This window comes from Lissotriton vulgaris, chromosome 5 (genome assembly GCF_964263255.1).
Source record: "Lissotriton vulgaris chromosome 5, aLisVul1.2, whole genome shotgun sequence".
Taxonomy (NCBI): Eukaryota; Metazoa; Chordata; class Amphibia; order Caudata; family Salamandridae; genus Lissotriton; species Lissotriton vulgaris.
Window position 1 is genome coordinate 1,653,914,271 of NC_141693.1, and position 15,317 is coordinate 1,653,929,587.

At 47.3% G+C, this 15,317-nt stretch overlaps 1 protein-coding gene across 1 annotated transcript in view; it reads right to left on the minus strand.

Moving 5' to 3' along the window:
* The window catches only part of LOC147716912 (acid-sensing ion channel 2-like), a 1,907,803-nt gene that overhangs the window by 186,718 nt on the left and 1,705,768 nt on the right, over positions 1-15,317 (minus strand). The window lies entirely within an intron of this gene.

Genomic DNA, 15,317 nt, shown 5'->3' on the forward strand with positions numbered 1-15,317 from the left:
GCGAGCCCCGGGGACGCGGCGGGCAGCGGCGGCAAGGTAAGTGCTTTTTAAATTATTTGATTCTTTTATTTGAAAGTATTTAGGGAGGGCGGGAGGGAGGTGGGTGGCGGGGCTGGCGGCCAGTGGTGTTTGCGGAGTGGGGCTACGCGGAGTGCGGAGGTGGGCGTAGTTTCTCGCCCACTTCGCGTAGCTCCGCGAAGCCCCACTCCGCGAACTCCGCCCAGGGTTAGTTAAACCCCTCTCTGCTCCTGAGAAGCTGAACCATGCATGGTAGCAGCTGTGGAAGAAGGGGCGGGATTGCTGTACGAGGACTAGAAAGCACAGCTGAAGCCGGCCCTGTGACCCCCCACCCTGCGGGGCAGAGGGCACATGTGCAGCATTCCCCAACCACGGGTGGGGCTGTGCTTTTAACGCTTCCTATGTGCACTTAAAAGCCAGGATGTGCGCCACAGATGCCAGTGCACAGCTAATACTGGCTTGTGGAGCTGTGAGAATATCCTTATTATGTTGCAAGGTAAAGTTAGATTAAGATTCCATTTTATTGTGTTATGGTTATACCCTATCCCAAACAAGCAGTGCAAACATTGCTAAATATATGTAAAATCCCTCCAATTGTAGGTTCAACCTGTAAAAATCACACAGTGAAACAATATTAATAATCTAACACATAGTACTTGATGTTATACCCACTCTCATTGTGTGTGTAATAAAATACACACAGTAGATCAGCTAGATACCAGTGGAAACTTTAACAGCCAGTTTACCCAGTACGCCTCCAATCCAAAGTCTAAAGAGTGGTGTGTCACCGCAAAGGGTTAGCCATTTAATTGTCAAACAAGCATGTCGCAACACCCTTCTCACCATCCGTCCACACTTTGCATTTTCACAATTACTATGAACGATGTGGAAGGGTGGAACCGGCAAGGGGGAATAGTAAAGAGCCTCCTCCTTACAGTAAGGCAAACGGGCATGTTCCAGTGCCTTGAATAACAGCCGGCAAGCGCGATCGCAAAAACAAACAAGTTGGGAAATAACAACTTTCACTATTTACAGTGCTAGTAATAACAGTTTAAAGTAGGGCACCACTCAGCATTCATAACTTTTCCAAGTGCTGTAAACAAGATTGCTCTTTTAGTCATAACAAGGGAACCCAATGGATACCTTTGGACCATGGGCGGACAATCTATTGTAGATAACAAATGTCCTAAGGCTAATTTGGTTACACGTACAATGAAGTTATAGACTTGAGTCAGTGCTATATCTGTTATTCCAGTACCCAGCCGGGTCAGGACATTTTTATTCAATATCTTCAAAACAGTTACGTGACCACGAAGAAGGTCGAATATAAACATTTGATAGGGTACAAGCCTGTACCTATCCAAGAGTAAACTAACAAACAATTAAGAAAAAAGATAGAAATAGAGAAAACACACAATATCAGGCAAGATAGACGTAGGAGCCACCTGTCACTTGCAATTAGATAACTGGTAAGGCAAGTTTAGACACACAATCTCTGCAATAAGGATAGACTCAATGGATACATTGCAGAATTGTTTAAACTGTCGACGCCGTTTCGATCCCCTGGCTCCTAATGAACCGGGATCATCATCAGTACTTGGTTATTGGTTGCCTGCTTTGGATTGAAGCGCCTGGAAGGATCCAGAGTAATACGTGGATCGGTTCTTATGGGCTTAGGTTTGCTCCGCTTGGCGCAAACTTAATCTGAGGTTTGGTACCTCGGGCTGCGGTATCTAAACCGGGATGGAAATCGAGGACATCTAATCCTTGGCGGGTGTCCTTCTGATAAAGGTTACTTAAAATTGGTTTTAGGAGTACGATGCTCCCGATGATTTCAGGTGGCGCTAATGGGCGGTAGTTCCTACGAGAGAACTATTGTCGTTTTAGTAGCGTCGGTAAAGCTCCACAATCGGGTGATATGCTGAGCGTCCGTAGACTCGGTGGTCAAATATCCCGACACCACGGAACTCTGTTCGTGCTACGCCTTGCACATTGGTTGTATGCTATTTATTGACTGTAAGATTATTGTCCTATCCCATTTTGAATTCTTTTTATTCTTACTGATGTTAATGATTGTTTGTTATATTTATATTGGCAGTGATGATTGTACTTTTATGGATATTTTATATACGAATAAAGACCATTTGACTTCACCTTGATAAACAGTATTGGAACAGGTGAGCAGTACAAGCGTATGCAAAATGCATTAGGTAGGTTTACACCAGCTCTTAGTGGCAGTGCTATTTTGGCCACTTGCATGCCCTCTCGTAACACCACCACAATATTATCATTGCCTTTAGTATTTACATAAAATTGGGAGTTATTTCAAAAATGTTTACTACTTTAAGAAAGTCTCTCCATTACCAAAGTGTAGAAGGTGGGAAACACATTTGATATCCCAACCCAAATTGGGTAAATACCCTTATATATGAGTGCATCGTTTGACATTAGTCAATCAAAAAATCGTTCCGTCTAACAATCTAATTACAAATAACATTTCCATCATATATACTTACATCTAAATTGGTTATTATAACTCTTATTACCGTGCACCTTTATTAATGCAATAATATTCCAAAGTACCTAACTAGATCATAACGGATTTCATTAAAATTCAAACTGCATATACACATTGTTATCTTTCACTCCATAAATATAGGGCAAATGTGTCTCTTACTCCAATGCTCTCCATCCACATCCTTTTTTTGCACAAGAGCATTGATCTGCCATGTAACATAAAGACTGCCTACTATTTGCTATCAAGAAGGATTGATGTTGTCTTCAGCCACTGATTTCTCAGGACCACATAATTAAAACAGAATGATTTTTTGAGCCACTATCAGTGGGCTATACTGGGTGTCACTGGAATTTGTTCATATGAGAACCCACCATGATGGTGGCGTGAGCCCGTTATAAATTACTATGCTACTGGTATATGCAGACGGTTAAACAACATAACTTTTATCCAAAGGTGAGCTTGCTGTGCTGTAGACAGTGTATTTAAAGTGTGAGATTTAAATCATATTTGTGGGTCATGCTTCGAGATACAGACCGTCTGTAGGGAGGTCTTGAACAACCTCAGAGCCGTAATGGGATTTCCATCTCTGAAGATGTTTCTTTTATTTATTTGGAGTTGAACCTCAGGGATTATATAACAGATGGAGGAGGGACCCCATGCTCCATTGAAAATGCCTAGGTGCAGCCAATACATCATAGCAGCTGAAAGGAAGAACAAGGATTCCCCCCAGACATAAAAAAATGATATGTTCATCTGTGGCATTTATAGCCAATGAGAAGATCTCCTGGAATCTATCCAATGATTCTAAAAACTGTGAACTTTTTTGAGAACACTTGCAACGTTTTCTCTTTGAGGGAGCGTCTGTGAGGGGCTACCCACTTAGAGTGAAATATGTTACCCTATTTTGCTAGAGAGGGCAATAGCTAATAATGGTTGAGATATATCTATATGACACGTGCAGATTGCAACACTTAACCTTTGTGAATTGTAGAAACCTGAAACGATGATAATTTGTATCATGCTTCATGTGTGGTAATTCGCAGGATGATCTGGTTTGGACACATCTTCCGGTCGGAGGGGATTTACGGGTTGGAGGGAAGAGTTGGAGTTTTAAATTATCATGAAAATGTTAAGTTTGTATCACATTTACAAGGGGGTCCAATTTGCTATTTGAGTTTAAAATTACAGAACTGTATCCCCTTATTCTATAATAGTAGATATCAAGAAAAAACAATAAAAACTATTCTCTTGTAAAAAACATTCACAGAAATATCAACAAGCATTTACAATGCAATGGTCTCGGCATTAATAAAGGTAGAGCTATTGGCATTGCTCATGACATTTTTTGGGGGGGTGTTTTTTTTAATAATAAATAAATGGCATTGTCATTTACATTGCCAATAGCGTAATCGATAATAAATGGCATTGTCCGTTACAATGCCAATAGCTTAATCGCTCGCAAATGCATGACCTATTGCATTTACACCCACACAGAGCCACACACACAAATCCACCCACACACACATACAGAGCCACCCACACAGAGGCACCCACACAGAGTCATTCACATAGAGCCACCCACCCACACAGAGCCACCTACACAGAGCCACCCACACATAGAGCCACCTACAAAAAAAGCTATCCACACAGAGCCACACACACACAGAGCTACACAGTGGTGGCTGGTGACATTTGAAAGTGGTGAGGTGTAAAAGATCTGTGGCAAGCGAGCATTGTAAGCACACCATCATAAAGGGATTTTGGGGGTGGGTTCTTCCCCTGAGAAAAGTTTGAAAACATAGCGGGCAAATGGTGCATTTCCAAGCATATTTGAGAAAGCAAGAAGCAGTTGTTAAAGTGTCTGCAGTGCATGTGTGTGTTAGTCAACACCTAATGGATTAGACTGCAGGGGAAGTTCAGTGGCTCAACTAAACCTCTTTCAAGAAACTGACACTCAGCTAGGAGTGACTGGATCAATCACAAATCCTTACACCTGTAAAAGATGGCTGCTAACAGTACCCTCACCATTGTGAGTGCAGCTGTTGTTGACTCTTCCCAACAGGGTGTGCTGCATGTCCACTTTCTGGGAACCCAGCATGACCACTGAAGAGGTTGTGCTTTGTTTACGGGACACTTGCCCTGCTTAGGACTGTCCTATTCCAGGGTTTGTACCTTGCACTGCTGTTGCATGCTCTATGCATCTATGGGCATGTGTGAGAAAACCCCACACTGCACCTGTCCAGTTGTGTGTGTGTGTAGGAATCTTGCACTTATGCTGGCTGTATTTTGCGTGGCATAGGACTCTTGCACCGTTCCCTATGTTATACCTATGTCTGCATTTTATTGGTTGTAGGGCCCTGGCACTTTTCCGTGTTATACATATGTTTGCACAGTTCCCTCTGTGGTGCCCATTTGTGGGGCACAGTTCCCTGTGTTATGACTTTGCCTGCATTTTATGGGGCGTAGGACCCTTGCACTCTCCCCACTGTTATGTCTGTATCTTTTCTGAGGCTTGCACTGCTGTTCACCATGCAGTGTGGGAAGATTGCGCTGCTGCACGTGACCTCTATTTTATTTGAGAAGTATGCTTGTTGAGTGGGTTGTACTGTCTATGCATGCATGCTCCACTTCCGCCCTGCCTCTCCACCGTGCAGGTCAGCGGTCTAGTGGCTCACGGCAACCAGTTATATATGGCAACCTGGAGCAAGCGCAGCGGACGAGCGCAGCGGACGAGCGCAGCGGGAGCGCCGACTTCGCGCCGAAGTCGCGCATAAGTCAAGCCCGTCTGCGCCCGTCCGCGGCCGGCCGGGGCTAGGGGCACGTCATTCTGCCCTTTCGCTCACCTACTCCCCAGTAGACCTTTGTAGTCTACAGGGCCCTTGGCCTCTACCCGCCTCCATTAGTTCCCTTATATCCTCACTCGGCTTGTTCCCACCACATGTTTCCTCTCCCCCCTACCATACCCCTATTAATCCTCCGATGGTTACTACCAACTTGGTACCCACCAAAACTCTCAAAGCATTTTATCTTAATACCCGATCCGCTGTAGCACACTCGCATGAGTTATCAGTACTGCTGGACCTTCATGCCCCAGACTTGCTGTTTCTCACAGAAACTTGGTTTCGTGATGATTCCCTCCCCGCCCTCTTAGCTACCCTGCCTGCTTCATATTACGCCCTACGCTCGGACCGTCTTAACGGCAGGGCTGGGGGAGGAGTAGCGCTTATTGCCCGAGCTGACCTTCCCTTTCAAATTCTCCCTCTGCCTGATATTGCTACGACCGAGTACCTGGCCATTCGGACCACCTCTATTTCTCCTCCTCTTACTTGTTTACTTATTTACCGCCCCCCCCAATCACCTTCATTGTTCCTTCCGTCCTTTCTGGAAGTACTAGCTACAGTTGCTATTAACAACTCTTCCATCCTGCTCCTGGGCGATTTTAATTTCTGGCCGTCGGATCCGGCTGAGTGTACTTCCTCTAAGGAATTTTCTGAAACCCTCTGTTCTTTTAACTTTACACCTCACATCCACTCCCCCACCCATGTTAAAGGACATGTGCTTGACCAGATCTGGTCCTTGAACTGCCCTGTAAATTCTGTTTCTATTTTACCCTGCTCCTGGTCGGACCATCATTCGATTTCTTTTACCCTTTCTATATATCCCCCGGCCAAACCTCCACTTCCTAAAAACGTGTGGGTCCGGGCTTGGGGACGAGTAGATCTAGACAACCTCTCCGACTCACTTATGACCTCCTACCCCTCACTACAGGGGTTATCCACTCTCTCCCAAGCCGCTTCCATCAACCAGTGGCTCACTTCTGGGTGTGACTCTATTGCCCCACTCAAGCGGGTCACATCTAAGCGGGAGAAGGATGCCAACCTGTGGTTTAATGAGGATCTTAAGACTACCAAATTAGCGGTACGCAGAGCTGAGCGTGCCTGGAGGAGAAATTACTGTCCCCTATTAAGACTGGAGTTTATCAACATCTTAGCCCAGTATAAGCAGGCCATCTTAGGGGCTAAAACAGCTTTTTTCTCCTCCAAAATCCTCGCCGCAGAGAATCAATCGAAAGTAATTTTTTCGATTGTGAACAACTTGGCATTCTCTGACAGAGCTACATTGAAACCCACTCCCTCACCTGAACTCTGTCACTCCCTCAATAATTTTTTTATTCAGAAAATTTCTATTATCAAGGCCAACATTCCCCCTTCCTCTCCTACGTTTGTGGACCCTCGATGTCCTCCCCCTAAGGGTCATCTTGACGCTTTTCCTCCGCTGACTAAGGAATGTTTCACTTCAATAATTCCCTTGGTCAAATCTGGCTCCCCTCTTGATCCCTGTCCCTCCCACATTCTCCGTCACATTTTCTCTTCATGCCCTGATCCCCCTCTTCACCTCCTCAACAGTTCACTCTCCCAGGGTGTGGTGCCCACTCCTCTGAAAACTGCTATCATCGTTCCCATTCTCAAGAAACCTGGTGCGGACCCCTCGGTCCCAGCCAACTATCGCCCCATCTCCCTTTTGCCATTCTTAGCAAAGGTGCTCGAGCGCCACGTTACTCGCACCCTGAGCACTTTTGTGGAGATGCATGGGGTCTTAGCCCCCCGCCAGGCCGGTTTCCGCCCCGCACACTCTACGGAGTCCGTGGTACTCTCGGTCCTTGACAACCTCAGGGAGGGAATGGATACCAATAAGACCCAGGCCTTGGTACTGCTCGATCTCTCAGCCGCCTTTGACACGGTTGATCATACCATCTTACTCTCCCGTGTCAGGGCGGCGGGGATCGGAGGTACTGCACTGGTCTGGTTATCCTCCTTCCTGAGGGACCGCACCCAGGCTGTTCGCCTGGGTGATTTTACCGCAGATTTCCGGAAAGTTCAGTGCGGGGTCCCCCAGGGCTCTTCTCTTTCTCCCCTCTTATTCAATCTTTACATTGCCCCGCTCATCTTCTCTCTTCAGCAGATGGAGGTCGCAGTATATAACTATGCTGACGACCTCCAACTTGTTTTTGATCTTTCTTCCTCTCTGTCTTCTATTTCTAATTTCCAATCTACTATGACCCATATTCGTGACTGGATGAACCACAACCATCTAAAACTTAACCCAGATAAGACCGAACTGGTGTTAACAGGTGGTTCATCCAGCCCCTGGTCTTCTCTGTTCTGGCCCTCTTCTCTCGGTTCCCCACCTGTCCCTTCTCCCTCAGTAAAAACTTTAGGTATTAAGCTCAATTCACAACTCACTCTTCACTCCCAGGTCAGTTCCGTGGTGTCCTCTTCCTTTCTCTCACTGCGTACTATACGCAAGGTGTCCCGTTTCTTTTCTTTTCAAGCCCTTAAACTGATCACCTTGGCGATGGTCATCTCCCGCCTGGATTACGGCAACGCCCTGTATGCCAGTATACCTGCATATAGTCTTAGGCGGTTGCAACAGATCCAAAACCAGGCGGCCCGCCTGGTGTTCAAATTACCCAAATTTCACCATGTCACCCCCCTCCTTAAATCTTTACACTGGCTCCCCGTTCGCGAGCGTGTCCAGTTCAAGCTAGCTTCCATCACTTTTCAAGCGAGACTGGGCACGGCTCCAGCTTTCATCTCTTCTGAGATTACCCCCTACGTCCCCACTAGAGACCTCCGTTCATCCACCCAGTCCCTTCTTACGGTCCCGCGTTTTCGGAGGAAGAAATGGGGCGGTTCGAAATTTGCGACCCTTGCCCCTCTCCTCTGGAATTCCCTCCCCCCTGAGCTTAGGACCCTGACTCTTTACCCCCAGTTCAGAAAGCAACTCAAGACCCTTCTGTTTTCTAAAGCCTTTAATTAAACTATTCCCCCCATAATCTGAATTATTTATCCTGTATGGGCTTGCCCACCCTGTTTCTGTTTGTTGTAGCGCCATGAAGCCGCTGGCGAACGTGCGCTTTAAAAGTAATTTTAAATTCAAAATTAAATAAAAAATTCAAATGCATGTGTGTGTACATAAGTGCATGTGATCTTGCACTTGTACAACGGGAGAAGCTTGCACTAATGCTTGCTTAACTGATTCCTTTGTGACACCTATTGTGACGCTTGCACTGTGGCTACCAGTGCAGTATCTGCTCAGTATGTAAAGAAACTTGCACCGTCATGCTTGGGTTGTGTGTCGATTGAGAGCAATTACTGCTGTTTACATGGCACGGTCCGGTTACAGTTCTGTGTGAGATAAGCTTGCATTGCTGCGCCCCATGTGATAACCTGTTGCATGTGTTTGTGAGTAAGTGAACATTGAACTTCTGCTCTCTCAACTGTACCTGTTCTAGGTGCAAAGGAAGTTTACGTTTTGTGATCCCTCAGCAACCTTTACTCCCACCTCATGCAACCTCTGCCCTTAACGTCCGATACTGTTATCAGTAATAGACCGTTAGAAAATATTGCAATGACGCACTCGACCAAGGGGCACTGGTCCAGCCCCCTCAATTTATTAACCATGAGTAAATGTACCAAAACACAAATTGGAAGCGTGGCGTTGCACCATAGATGAATAAACCCAGGCCTGCGCACCACTTCAGTGCCTACGCATTTGCATCATATAGTACCACCCTGTTCCACCACATGATAATAGTGGCAGAGCAAAAACCCCTGCCCCTTACCCCACAAAAAAAATCATACTGAGTACATGTAATGCAGTAGTATACAATTCTCCTGTATGCATAAATAAGAAACCACACCTGGTACTCCAGTGCTAACTGTGCGTTATTGACGCTTGCGAAACGCTTTTCGGTGTACAAAAGTCGAACAACTGCTATTATTCAATGTTTGTTTAGAACGCGTTCCTGCTACTACACAAACAAGCGCACGCCTAAGGCAGCAACTTTTACAGGCGACGTCGGTGTTGTTAAAGCGCGCACAGTCACAAACGCCTCCCTCCTCCTTAATAGCTTATCCAACCTCCGAGCATAAATCGCTCAAAGTGAAACGTTGAAAGGAAAGTGATTTATTTTACTACAGGGTCTGAGTGTTCAGGGTAAATAATGGAGGACCATCTAAGGATCGACTCAGAAAATCGAGTTGTAATTGTCTCGGTGCGACCCTTTTAGAATGTATAGTCTATAAAAAGGCACCACCGACCCTCCCTCGCCCCCCCACTCCCGCTCACCACCAAACATGCAAGACGCAGTTTACCTGCTTGATGTTCGCCTAATTGAAGTGCCGTCGCTCCCTAAACTAAACGCCGAGAAGGTCGGAAAAGTTCTCACCAAAGGAAATAAATTGCAGCAACAGGCTCATCATAAACACGTAGAAACTTTGCACACACTTTTGCACACATCAACATCTGAGCATTCCTGAGCCCACCAGCAGCTCCTTACCTCTAAAAGTGAAATACATGGAGCAGAACACCAAAATGGGGCCAAACAACAGAAAAAAAATGGCTGCCGCAAAGCTTCGACATTTTCGCGATTCAGGGGCGTGTTTTTAGCAGTTGAGTGAAGGATGACTTCACGGCTTAAAAACTGCAAAAAACACAACCCCGAATCGCAAAAAGATGAGGCTTGAACAGAGTGATGCCCCTCTCCTCCAATGTCTGGCCTCCATTTAGGAAGCCAGCCAATGGAGAAGAGGGGCGGGTTCTAGCCCCACTGTAGCCAAAACATAAAATCTCAGACTCCGCCCACGGTTCTTCTACCATCCACTGCAAAGTTTAATTTTTGTTAATTGTGGTCATCAAAGTCTTGGAGGGAGGCATGACAGATCTGATTCTGACTGGCGCGTTGCATCTGGATTACACATTTCCTATGCCTTTTTTCTGGACTTAATGCACAAAAAAAGATGAAAAGTTTAGGAGTCAGTGGTGTAGAAAGAAGAGGGGGAGGACTGCAGTCTGCCCCGGGTGTCACAAGTTTTGGGGGCACTAGTCTTCTCCCCTCCTCCTGCTCCTACCTGCGTCCGTCGTGTGGGGGGCAAAGTCTGGAATTGCCAGCACCCCTCCCACTCTTACATTCAGACACTGCAGGCGGCAAACGCACAGGCTGCCGCAGACGGCACAAGGCCTAGCTATGCCACTGTAGGGACCATGACCATTCCCCAAAAAGAGTGTATATTCTGCCTGCTTGACAGAATTTTGAAGAAATTACTGACTAAGGGGCATATTCACAAGGAGCTATTGCCGCAAATGCGGCAATAATTTTATTGCTCTATTATCAAGCTGTCGCTAACAGCCGTTAGTGACCGTTTTTAGGCAAAAACATCCGTTGTAGTGATCGCTACTTCTATTAGCGATAATTATATACAGGAGAGGCATTCGCGTACAAAAACGGGAGCAAACACCGCTACACCATATTCACAAGGGGATCCTTCAACTTCTGAAGATCAAAAAAACTGGCTCTAACTGCAGTTAGCTGCAATAGCTGGTCTTAAAAATGGGGATAACACTTGGGGCCAATTCTCAGCAGGTTTTGGTGTTGGACAGCGCTGCAAGCAATGTTGCAGCGCTGCCCCACGACAAAATTACAGTGCAGGAATGCGCACCATCAATAAGATAGTGTGCCTTCCTGGGCCCCAGTCATGAAAAGTGTTGCAGCACTGCAACAAGACAGCGTTGCAACACTTCTCACTTTGCCCGACAGCATGGATGCACTGTATTCACTGGACAGCGCTCCATGATGCAAGTAATGACAGATACATCACGCAGTGCTGCAGTCGTGTCATTACCATGACACAACTCCAGCAATGCATGGGGCCAGCCTATCCCTGTGGCACTGCGTCACCCTCATGCCTACCATCAGGCAGGTGGAAGGTACTGACGCAGTGCCGTTCATGAGGGGTGCCTGAATGTCAGCGCTGTTGGAGAACCATCGGTGGGGGTTGCATGCTTAAGTGTCATTGTATGGAAGTATTGGTAGAGTGTTAGTGCAGAGGGAGTTGATGAGGCGTTCTTTGGTGGCCTTGATCCAGCTGCGAGGGGGTGCGATGATGGCAGTGGCGCCCGGTGGGCAAGTTGAAGACATGATGTTACCAATAATGGTTGGTCCAGGAGAGTCCAGTGTTGTGGCTGTAGTTGACGTTCCCGCTGGCATAGGTGACGTGCTTGACCATGTGTCCTGCTATGAGGCTTGTTGAGGTGACTTGCTGCTTGCATCGGATGTAGGGGACCTTCCCCAGGAGGGGCTGGAATCCTAGTCACTGAGGTTTTCCAGGTGGAATTGAGTTCACTGAGAAGGATATCTTCGGTGGATGGGGGACCCCAGGGTGCAATGAGGTCTACCATGGTATTGGAGAATGGGGGACCATGGCCTGGGGGGCCTGAACATGAGGGTGCCGCAGAGGAAATGCTTAGGTTCGGTGTGGATCTGGGAGTTGAGGTGGTCCATGGTCACCCTTGGGTCATTAGAGTGCATGGTCAGTCAGAGTGTGCTTTTGTAGGGGATGGCAATGCCTCCTTCTTGATGGTCGGGGTGCTCCTTGTGGGTGATACTGCAGCCATCAGTTATGGCGATGGCGATATCTGGTCCGGAACAGAGGTTGGTCCTGGCAGGCGAGGTGGCAGCCAGGGTTGATGGCGAAGAGGGTGCTAGCGTCGTAGTGGTGGAGTGTCCAAGAAGAAGGCTCCTTGTTGCCGAGCGTGGTCCAGGGGCAGACAGAAGCATTTCACTTTCCAACAGCTTGGTTATCTCCCTCTCAAGCGTGCCTGGTCTCATGGCGGACAATTTCAGAGTGTGCATGCAAGAACTGGCAACCTGGATGTCCGCCAACTGCCTGAAACTTAATGGCAGTAAGACTGAGGTGCTCGTGGTGGGGGGATGCCCATCTATATGGTCGTCGGCTTAGTGGCCATCCTGCCTAGGAGAGACACCTGTTCCCTGCCAGGAAGTGAGGAATCTTGGGGTGTGGTTGGACGTTGACCTTGCCCTTGGTCCCCAGATTGGCCGAGTGGTGGGGACATGCTTCGGAGTTTTAAGAAGTCTGAGGAAGGTCTTGGATCTTCTGCCCATTACTGCTCGTCGGACGCTGGTGCATGCCTTAGTCACCTCACGCCTCGACTACGGCAATTTGCTGTATCTGGGGGCCACGGGAAAGGCTCTCAATCGCCTCCAGGTGCTGCAAAATGCTGCCGCTCGCATTATTCTGAGGCTTCCTAGAAGATCATCCTCGAAGGCAGCACTCCAGGCCTTGCACTGGCTTCCTTTTAGGAGCAGAGTGGAATTCAAAGCTCTTGCCACGTGTCACTGCATCCTGGGTGGCAAAGCCCCTGCCCCGCTACAGAGTCTGGTCACCAGGTAGGAGCCCACAAGGACTCTGCGCTCCTCCTGCACAGGTCTCCTGTAGATTCCAAAAATCAAGAAGGCGCGTATGGGGGGAAGGTCTTTCAGATATCTGGCAGCGACGCAGTGGAATGACCTACCGTCAGAGTTATGCTTGGAGTCCTCAGAATCCGTGTTTAGAAGGAAACTTAAGACTCACTTATTTACACGGTAGACGGTTGTGATGGCTGCTCGGACTGCTCACCCCACTTATCATAGCACGGGGACACGCCTGTGGGCGTAAACCAGGCGCTTTATAAATCTCCCTAATAATAATAATAATTTGACTACAAGGCTATCCCCTTCTCACTCTCCGTGAGAAACGCTTATTCCACCTCAATCGGGTAAGTGCGCACCCCGATATACCGCTAACAGAAATGATGATGGATAAAACATGAAAACAGGGTGATTTAGGGTGTGTTTGCATATATGTATGTATATAGTTCCACTGAAATAATCAGACAGTGATTTTTAACTGTTGGAGTGACTGCATGTTTTAGCTTGGGATAAGGTACTCACGGTTTACGAGTGATAGTTAAATGCTAAGAATGGATGCATACTTCCAAATGGCAAGGTGGAATCAAGCAAACCTGAGATTAGCTCGTTCACATGATCACAGATCACAGAGCGATGGGAATATCAGCACACCATGCGTGTTAGGAGTGCGGAATTTGAAAGATGTGAAGTAATTATTTGCATAAATCACTTGTCTTTTGTTTCCTCTCACATTTTTCTTACATGTGAAATTTTTGCGTCATTTCAGATGGAGAGATAAGTATATGCTGCATTTTTTCACAAGGTAACAGCTTTCTGTTCCATCAACAGAAATATATAGGAAAAATCTCTAACTACAAGCCAGGGAGGGAATTTTGTTTTGCCCTGAAAAAAGCTCAGGATCGAGCAGGCCGCTTACAAGAGCTGAAACATGTTGGCATGTTCTTAGGGTCATAGGACCATTACCTCCAAAAAGAATCATATTTTTATACATTTTAAATATCTGCTATGTCCCCGTGAATAAAGGGATAACTGGGGAACGCAGTAGGATTTTTATCTTTAGACCCCCTGGCCTACATCTCCTAAGCGCTCCCTGAAATACGGTCGAGCCAAACCTGACCTTTAGGAGTCAGGGTGAACCCGATGAGGAAGCATGACAAATTAGGGTGTGTGAGGGTTAATTAACAAAAAGGATTTGCCTCCTTTGGCATTCAGTGGAGTACGCCACTCAAGTTTTATTTTGAGCTTGATGGTTTTGGATACCTTACGGTAGTTGTAGTTGAATTGGGAGGGTGTATCCACTTCCTTAAAAACCTCTTTTTACCCCTCGGTGCCAGTGAAGCATGCGCCTCCGTTACATGTGGTTAGCAGTCTCCATGCGACCTGCCAGACTTCACCACCAGGTACGGGCAATCGTTGCGCCTCAATGTCTGCTGCCACGGCTCATGGACTCCATAGCTCCTCCGCATCCCACTCCAGGCTCCAGACACAGGTCCAGTGAGGCATCCAGGTTCAAGACGCAGGTCCAGCGAGGCATCCAGGCTCCAGAAGCAAGTCCAGTGAGGCAGTGAGGCAGCCAGGCTCCAGATGCAGGTCCAGTGAGGCAGTCAGGGTCCAGACGCAGGTCCAGTGAGGCATCCAGGCTCAAGACGCAGCTCCAGCGAGGCATCCAGGCTCCAGAAGCAAGTCCAGTGAGGCAGCCAGGCAGCCAGGCTCCAGACGCAGGTCCAGTGAGGCAGTCAGGGTCCAGACGCAGGTCTAGCGAGGCAGCCAGGCTCCAGACGCCATTTCACAGAGGCATCCAGGCTCGAGACACAGGTCCAGCAAGGTATCCAGGCTCCAGACGCAGGTCCAGTGAGGCATCCTGGATCTCATCCTATTCATCCTGGATTTTGGGTGGCTTGCAGGGGTTGTTGATGTTTGCTGAACTTGGCCCAGGCTGCTCCATTCCGTTTTTTTTTTGGGTGTTTATACCTATTTTCTATTGGATGTTGACTGATAGGCTATTTTTTGCATTAGAGGCAAAAAATACACATGTTGTGCTGACTAACGTGAGTTTTTTGCCGCTAATGATCCTATTGGTCGTTTTTGCCCACTAACGCCGAATTTCCTATTGCCTTCGCGCTGATGTTAGCGTCAGTTTTTACCGCCGTTCCCTGATGCTATCGTGATGTAGCGACGGCTTGTTAATATGCCGCTTAGATGGCGATAGCGTCAGGTTTAGGATGCGATAAAAAAAACTGCCTCTAACTGGCTCATTTGCGCTAGGTATCGCCGGTCTAAATATGCCCCTAAGTGGCAAAGTAAAGGCATTTTTAATTATTTATCCGGCCCATAAGCAAGACACCACTGCTATGGACCCCTAGGAGGCGGTAGGACTCTTAGAAGGTGGATTTCATAAAACATTCCAATTTGAGCCTGTACATACTTTTGGTAGACTAAAGGTAAGGCATGTGCTGTAACAGTGCAATACTGCCCATGTGCTGCCTCTTTAGTTCCTTCCAGAAGCTTACA